At 42.3% G+C, this 6,875-nt stretch overlaps 1 protein-coding gene across 1 annotated transcript in view; it reads right to left on the reverse strand.

The window, feature by feature from the left end:
* Nucleotides 1-6,049: 6,049 nt before the first annotated feature.
* The window catches only part of Aadacl3 (arylacetamide deacetylase-like 3), a 10,314-nt gene continuing 9,488 nt past the window's right edge, over nt 6,050-6,875 (reverse strand). Inside the window, 1 exon segment of the mRNA NM_001191768.2 lies at nt 6,050-6,875. This exon segment is cut by the window's right edge and continues 1,811 nt beyond it. The gene's annotated coding sequence lies outside the window, so the exon portion shown is untranslated.

A 6,875-nucleotide genomic window follows, 5' to 3' on the forward strand; every position in this document is an offset into this window, starting at 1 on the left:
ACATGGGTGCTGGGAACTGAACCTGGATCCTCTACAAAAGCAACCAGTTTTCTTTTTTTCCTCATTAATTAATTTATTTATTCACTTATTCGCTGTTCCCAATCTCTGCCTCCTCGTATTCCTCCTCATACTGTCACTTTCCCAGGAAATAACACAATTAATTTTACTTGCCCAAACAAAAATGTGTGAGAATGGCATGGTTTTATGTATTTATTTCTTGCAAATGTGTTTAATCCCCTAGTTGATAAGAGTGGATGGAATTCTCATTTATCTGTTGTGATGGGATTAAAGGTTTGGACCACTGTAGCTACTGGTATGTTCTTGTATGTATCTGGTATGTTCTTTTCTTGACATTGTCATATATAAATATATACATATATGCTCACCTCTCGAAACAGCTAAAAGAAGCCTCTGTCACCATTCATGGTGAATTCCCTTTGGTCAGTTCTGAGTTTTATGCTGGCGAGCTGAGTCTAGGTGCCCTCTTAGATGAGTCAAAGCCAGGAGGCAGAGGTTGAAGGCTAAATTAATCACAAGTAGTTAATGATGATTTCGGCCATTTCTACAAGATGCCTGGAAAGCTAGAAACGGACACGTTCAGAAGCTTCTGGGTTGGCAAGCGGATCTGGGTTTTTAGAAAAGTGGGCCATCCCCCAAATCCCTTGTCCACATGCATCGTGAGAAGAGTTCCAAACAGGGGCCAGTAGGATGGCTCAGTGGGTGGAGATACTTGACAACAAACTCTGAGTTCTGTCCGAGCACCCACTTGGTAGAAGAAGAGACCTGATGGTCTTGGCTTATCTTCTGATTACCATAACCAATGAGCCATCTGTCCAGCCCATCTTTCCTGACTTTTATTGTTACTTCTGAGAAAATAACCAACAGTCAAAGTACTAATTCTTTTACATTTTTTTCTTCCATTAATTTAGTTTGTGGGTATGATGTACATGTTTGAATATGTATATATTGTTTTTTTTTCCTTCCAGTGTGGGTCCAGGGGCCACACTCAGGTTCTCTGGCTTTTGTGGCAACTGTTTTTATCCCCTGTCCTGGTCCTGTTAATTATTTTAAGGCAGTTGTGTTTTTTGAATTGTTTTTAAATGTGTGTGTGTGTGTGTGTGTGTGTGTGTGTGTGAGAGAGAGAGAGAGAGAGAGAGAGAGAGACATGTCTGTGCATGAGAGAGAGAGAGAGAGAGAGAGAGAGAGAGAGAGAGAGAGAGAAATAGAGGAGAGGCAGGAGGAGGTGAGGGGAAGAGGAAATGCATGAGCCAGTGTAAGTGCATTTATGCCACAGTAGTTAGCATAAGAAGGTGAGAGGACAATGTGTTCAGGAGTCAATTCTTTCCTCTCACCACGCTGAAGTAGATTTAAGGACAGAATGATACTATCTTCCTGCAGAGATAATTTTTCAGCCATGTGTGCATATGAGGCATTAGGAGCCACTTTTATTCAATCTAGTCATTGTGCAATCGGCGCAGCACAAGCCCATGACTGTCAAAGAGGAATTGCAGTGTCACGCAAAGCCCCTAGGAAAAGAACCTACCACTGCTAGTACAGAGGCGATTCTGAGAACATAACGTCTACAGCAAGAACGAAGGGTCGAGCACTCCATTAACTTCTTCTACTCCACAGGACCAAGGAAAGAAGCCATTAACCCCGCCAGAGGGTTTGCTATGAGCCTGATGTACCTCTTTCCATATGTCTGATAGAAGCATGGATCTAATCACAGCTCCCACTAGGGAAGTAAGCGTTCCTTAGGTGTATTAGAGATGAGCCCCTCTGCTGCCAAGCAGGAAAACTAAGAGATTAGGAGGGCAAGCAGGTGGCCATCTTCCTCCCATGAGGCCTTGCAAAAACAGTAGGAGAGACCAGAGTCTCTTTTCACTGCCGCCATCTTCTCTTTCCCTCTTGCATGGCCTCAACTCATAAGTCCAAGGCTAGTCTCGAGCCCTGGAATCTCCTGCCTCTACCTTCCGAGTGTTGGGATTACTGGTGTGCATCACTATGGCCAGTTTTATTTGGCTACAGGATTTTGTGCAGAACAGGCAAGTACTCTAACAACCACATCACTTCTACAGTACCAGAAAGTGTTGCTTCACATTATAATAAACGTGGTTCTTCTGGGGATGAAGAGATGGCTTAGTAGTTAAGAGCATGCAGTTTTCCTGCAGGGGACTTGAGTTCAAGCACTTCCTGAAACTGCAGCTCCAGGGAATCTGAAGCCTCTGGCCTTCAGTGTCACCTGTACTCACATGTACATAAGCCTTCCCCCACGTACACACAATTCAAAAGAATAAGAATACATCTCTAAAGAAATGGTTCTGGAGGGATGACACAAGCCAAATGTCATTACATTATAATAGAGACCACCCACTGAAGTCGTCTTGTCTTTTGTGAGGTTTTGTTTTGTTGTCTGTGCTGGAGATTAAACCCAGGGCTTGCTTGTGCTAGGCTAGTGCTCTGCCTATGAAGCCTTCTTGGAGGATTTCTCCAGGGATAGAAATACTAAGACACTGAACCCCAGGTTCAGCAATTTTCTAAACAAGACAACCAGTTGTGGCACTGGGGCTGGTGGTTCTGTGTGGAGACCAGAACAAGCGTTGGCAGGTTAGGTAGGGAGAAACTGGCTCACTGATTCCAGGCATCTTTTGCTTTGTAAGATGAAGGTGAGGATATCAGAGATGAGACACATGCTGTTGTTTATGTGAGTTGGGAAGCTGGAACATTCTTAACTTAGCCTGACAGGCTTGGCCTTTACCCACTGAGCAACCTAACCAGACCTGACAATTGATCTTGATGAGATTTAGAGTATCTATGGAAACAACTATCTGGACATGTCTGTGTGGGGACTGCTGGATTTGCACAGTTGAGAGCAAGCAACATCACATCATAGATGGGGATCTAGACTGAATGAGAAAGACAAAGGGGTTCAGGGATGGGGAGGTGGCTCAGTGGTTAAGAGTACCTTCTGCTATTCCAGAAGACCTGAGTTTGGTTCCTACCCATGTCAGACAGCCTGTATCTACAGCTCCAGGGGAATCCAATGGCTGGCCTCCTTTGACACCTGCACTCATATACATGCGCACAAAGATACATACATACATACATACATACATACATACATACATACGTTAAAAACTAATAAAATAAGCTAAGATAAATTTCTTTACTAGATTAGATTTCTAATATAATTTGACTGAAACAGTATAAGACAGGCAACATGTAGAGAATGATATATTTGGTAAATAATATTTACCAAAATCTTCTCTCAAAATTACATATGTATATAATTCACACACACACACACATATATATGCATATATATATATATATATATATATATATATATATATATATATGTGTGTGTGTGTGTGTGTGTGTGTGTGTATACAGGTACATATTTAAGTATGGAGAAGTATGATTTTAAGGGTTTTGCAAGATCACATTTTAAAGTAAGAAATCAAAGCAGTCAGTTGGTAGTGGTTGTACACGCCTTTATTCCCAGCATCGGTGAGGCAGACAAAGGTAGATCTCTAAATTTGAGGCCAGCCTGACCTACAGAGTTTCAGGATAGCTACACAGAAAAACCCTGTCTCAGTAAAACCAAACAAAACCAAAGATAAATAAATAAATAAATAATAAAATAAAAATAAAAGCAGCAGCCAGGCATGGTTGTGCAAGATTTTAGTCCCAGGACTCAGGAAGCAGAGGCAGGCAGATCTCCGTGAATTCGAGGACAGACAGAGCTACATAGTGAGGCACTGTTTCAAAATAAAATAAAATAAAAAAAATAAAGTAAAATAAAATCAAATCAGGAACAGTGGCTAGACATAGCTAAAAGAATGGATAGGAAAGGAGGTTAATAAAGAAATGTTGAGGTAGGAGACATGGCTCAGCAGTTAAGGGCACTGCTAGTTCTGATAGAGGACACAGAGGACACTCATGCCGGGCAGTTCACAATTGCCTGTAACTACAATGCCAGGGAATCCGATGTCATCTTCTGCGTCCCTCCCCCAGACATTGCATATGTGGTGCATATACATTGTACTGGCAAACATTCATATACATAAAATAAAAATAAGTAAATTTTATGTTTTAAATTAAGAATTAGCCCTATTTCTGGGGTTGGGGATTTAGCTCAGTGGTAGAGCGCTTGCCTAGCAAACGCAAGGCCCTGGGTTCGGTCCCCAGCTCTGAAAAAAAGAAAGAGAAAAAAAAAAAGAATTAGCCCTATTTCTAATATTTTAAGGTTTTACTTAAAAGGAGGATGTGTTTGTGTGTCACTAGTGTCATTGGAAAGTGTTTAGTTTGGGTACTAAATTTAGGAACTCATGCATGTTAGACAAGCCTCATATGGCTGAAGCACACCTTCAGTCATAGGTACAGCTTATTTAAAGCAAAAAAAAAAAAAATTGACATTTTCTGATTTCAGATATACCAAGTTCTAAAATTGTTTCCTGGGGAGGAATTTGTACCTCTGTCCCACTTGCAATTAGGCTTGGCCACGAGCATGTGAGCAGAAGTCATGCGCACCCCTCATTTCAGAAGTTCGGAGAGATCCGTATCACATTGCTTTTTTCCCTTTTGCCATAAGATCAAAGATATTTTAGCTAGGGCCTGTCTCTTATCCTACTGGGGTGAATTGGAAGGGGGTTGGAACTCCTTTTTGACACATGAAGGCCGTGCAATGTGAGAAATAGATTACTGCAGTCGTAGCCCGGGCTATGGGACTGTAGAGCCATTAGCACAGCCTGACGTATTTTTGCTAGCTTAGGGATAAAATGAGTGAGAGAGCAGTCATTTGGAGCAGAGTTCCAGGGACAAGGGGAGAAGCCAGGGAGTCTTATTTGTCACAGGTGGAGGAGGCAAAGTGAAACAAAGAGCAGAACAGACAAATGTGAGTAGTTGCAGTGTGGCCCAAGCCTTCCTCTCTCAATTGTTTGCTGGCCAAAGAAAGCAATGTGGTGGGCTCAGAATGTGGTTCAGGAGGGCAAGTGCTAGTCCAGCATGCATCAAGCTTTGGGTTTGGTTCCCACCACCACAGAATGTGGATGTGGCAGTACACACCTGCAATCTCTGCTCAAGCTAGGAGGATCAGAAGTTCAAGACTATTCTTGCTCTTTAACAAGTTCAAGGCCAGGTTAGGATACATAAGACCCCATCTCAGGGGTGGAGGAGAACAACTTGGGGTGCATCTCTCTGTCCTTTATCAGATTGTTCTGGCCAAGAGCTAGAAAAATAGGGGGTTCTAAATAAGTACTGATAATTTACTGAGAAAACACTCCAAGCTCAAATTGTCTGGGCCTAAAAATTCATGGACACCCCCCACCCCGTGTCTCCTAAGCACTGTCAGCTGGCCACTTTGGTAATGCATCCAGCAGAGTTTCTATGCTAGCCAAAGCCACTCAGTCTTGAAATAAGACAAAAAATATTTGATGTTTTCTTCCTGACTCACATCTCATAGAAGCTGACATCTCCGTATGGGAAATGACTCGAGTAAGGTGTCTCCTTTATATGAATTCTAGAAAAGAAAAGACCTTCATTTTTGGAGTAACAGGCTGCAGGTTACAACCAAAACTTTCTTGTCAGGCCACAGTGTATAACATGGGGAGCCACTTAGCCTTGGGCGTTGAATCATCCAGCTGGCTTTGAGTTAGACTTGGAAGAATTGAGAAATTAGTGTTAATTACCTCTCAGAGCCTCAGTTCTGTCCTCTTAAAGGTGACTTTGAGAATATTGGGTTCAGTGGCTCACATCTGCCACCTGCAATTGAGATGCTGAGGCAGAAGGATCACTATGACCACTTTTAAGATCAGGTTGGTCTACATAGTGAGTTTTAGGCCTGTCTAGGCTATAGATTATGCCTCTGTCCCTCCAAAGTAATATTTGCTTTGAAGCCAAGCATGAATGCAAGGGCAGACTGGGCTATGCGGTGAGACCCTGTCTCTTAAAATTAAAAGAAAAAAAAACAAGAAAGAGAAATAAGAATACTCACTCTGTAGAACTCAGGTAAAGAAAAAGAAAGTTCAATGTTCTGTACATGTGGAGTTGGCTAGCATGAATATGTCGGAAGAATAAAAGAAATGAATAGGTTAACAGAAAGGTATACAGGTTCGCTCCTGAGGACCCCAGCCAGCTACTAAGGTAAAAGTCCTTTGTCTCTCTCTTGATTTACCGTTGGGAGAAGCTGTGAAAATACACCCTCAGCCCTGAGATGTCCCCAGCCATTTTCATTAGGCACAGTCGTCCAGGAGCATATTAGTTTTTTACCACCTCCCTGGCAAAGAGACAAGTACCCATTTATGTGTAAGGTCAGTCCATCCCCTTCAACATCTTGTAGCTGTAGTAACATTACACAAAACTCACTCCAGGCTGAAGACCTACTCAGCTCAACTCAGAGGTCTGCATCAGAGAGAACCATACTCCCGGGGTTCCGTTGCTTCCTACAATATATGTTTTCAGTGGCTAATTCTTAATTTTTCTACCAAAGCCATCTGCTGGATAACTATGAATGACTCAAGAAGCCACCAATGAGAATTCCTCTCTGACAATCATTTCAACACAATCATTTGAGAACAAGTTAAGGCGTGTCTGGGTTTCTCTGTGGGTGGATTTGGATGCTGGCCTTTGAAAGTTGCTGGTCAGCAAGAGACAAATCCTCCTGAAGACAGGAGGACCACATGGTCATCTCTTTGAAAGGAATTTTTACTCCCAAGGGGCAGGTGGTCATCATGGTGCCACTTCCATGAAACTTGATTCATTTCAGCCTTTACTTCATTTCCATAGTCAAGTGAGTATTAATGCTCACCCAACATCCATCTAGCCTTTGACGAGGAAAATATTCACTACTCTCCTACCTTCAAACCTGACTCAGT

The sequence above is a fragment of the Rattus norvegicus genome, chromosome 5 (assembly GCF_021556685.1).
Source record: "Rattus norvegicus strain SHRSP/BbbUtx chromosome 5, alternate assembly SHRSP_T2T, whole genome shotgun sequence".
Lineage (NCBI taxonomy): Eukaryota > Metazoa > Chordata > Mammalia > Rodentia > Muridae > Rattus > Rattus norvegicus.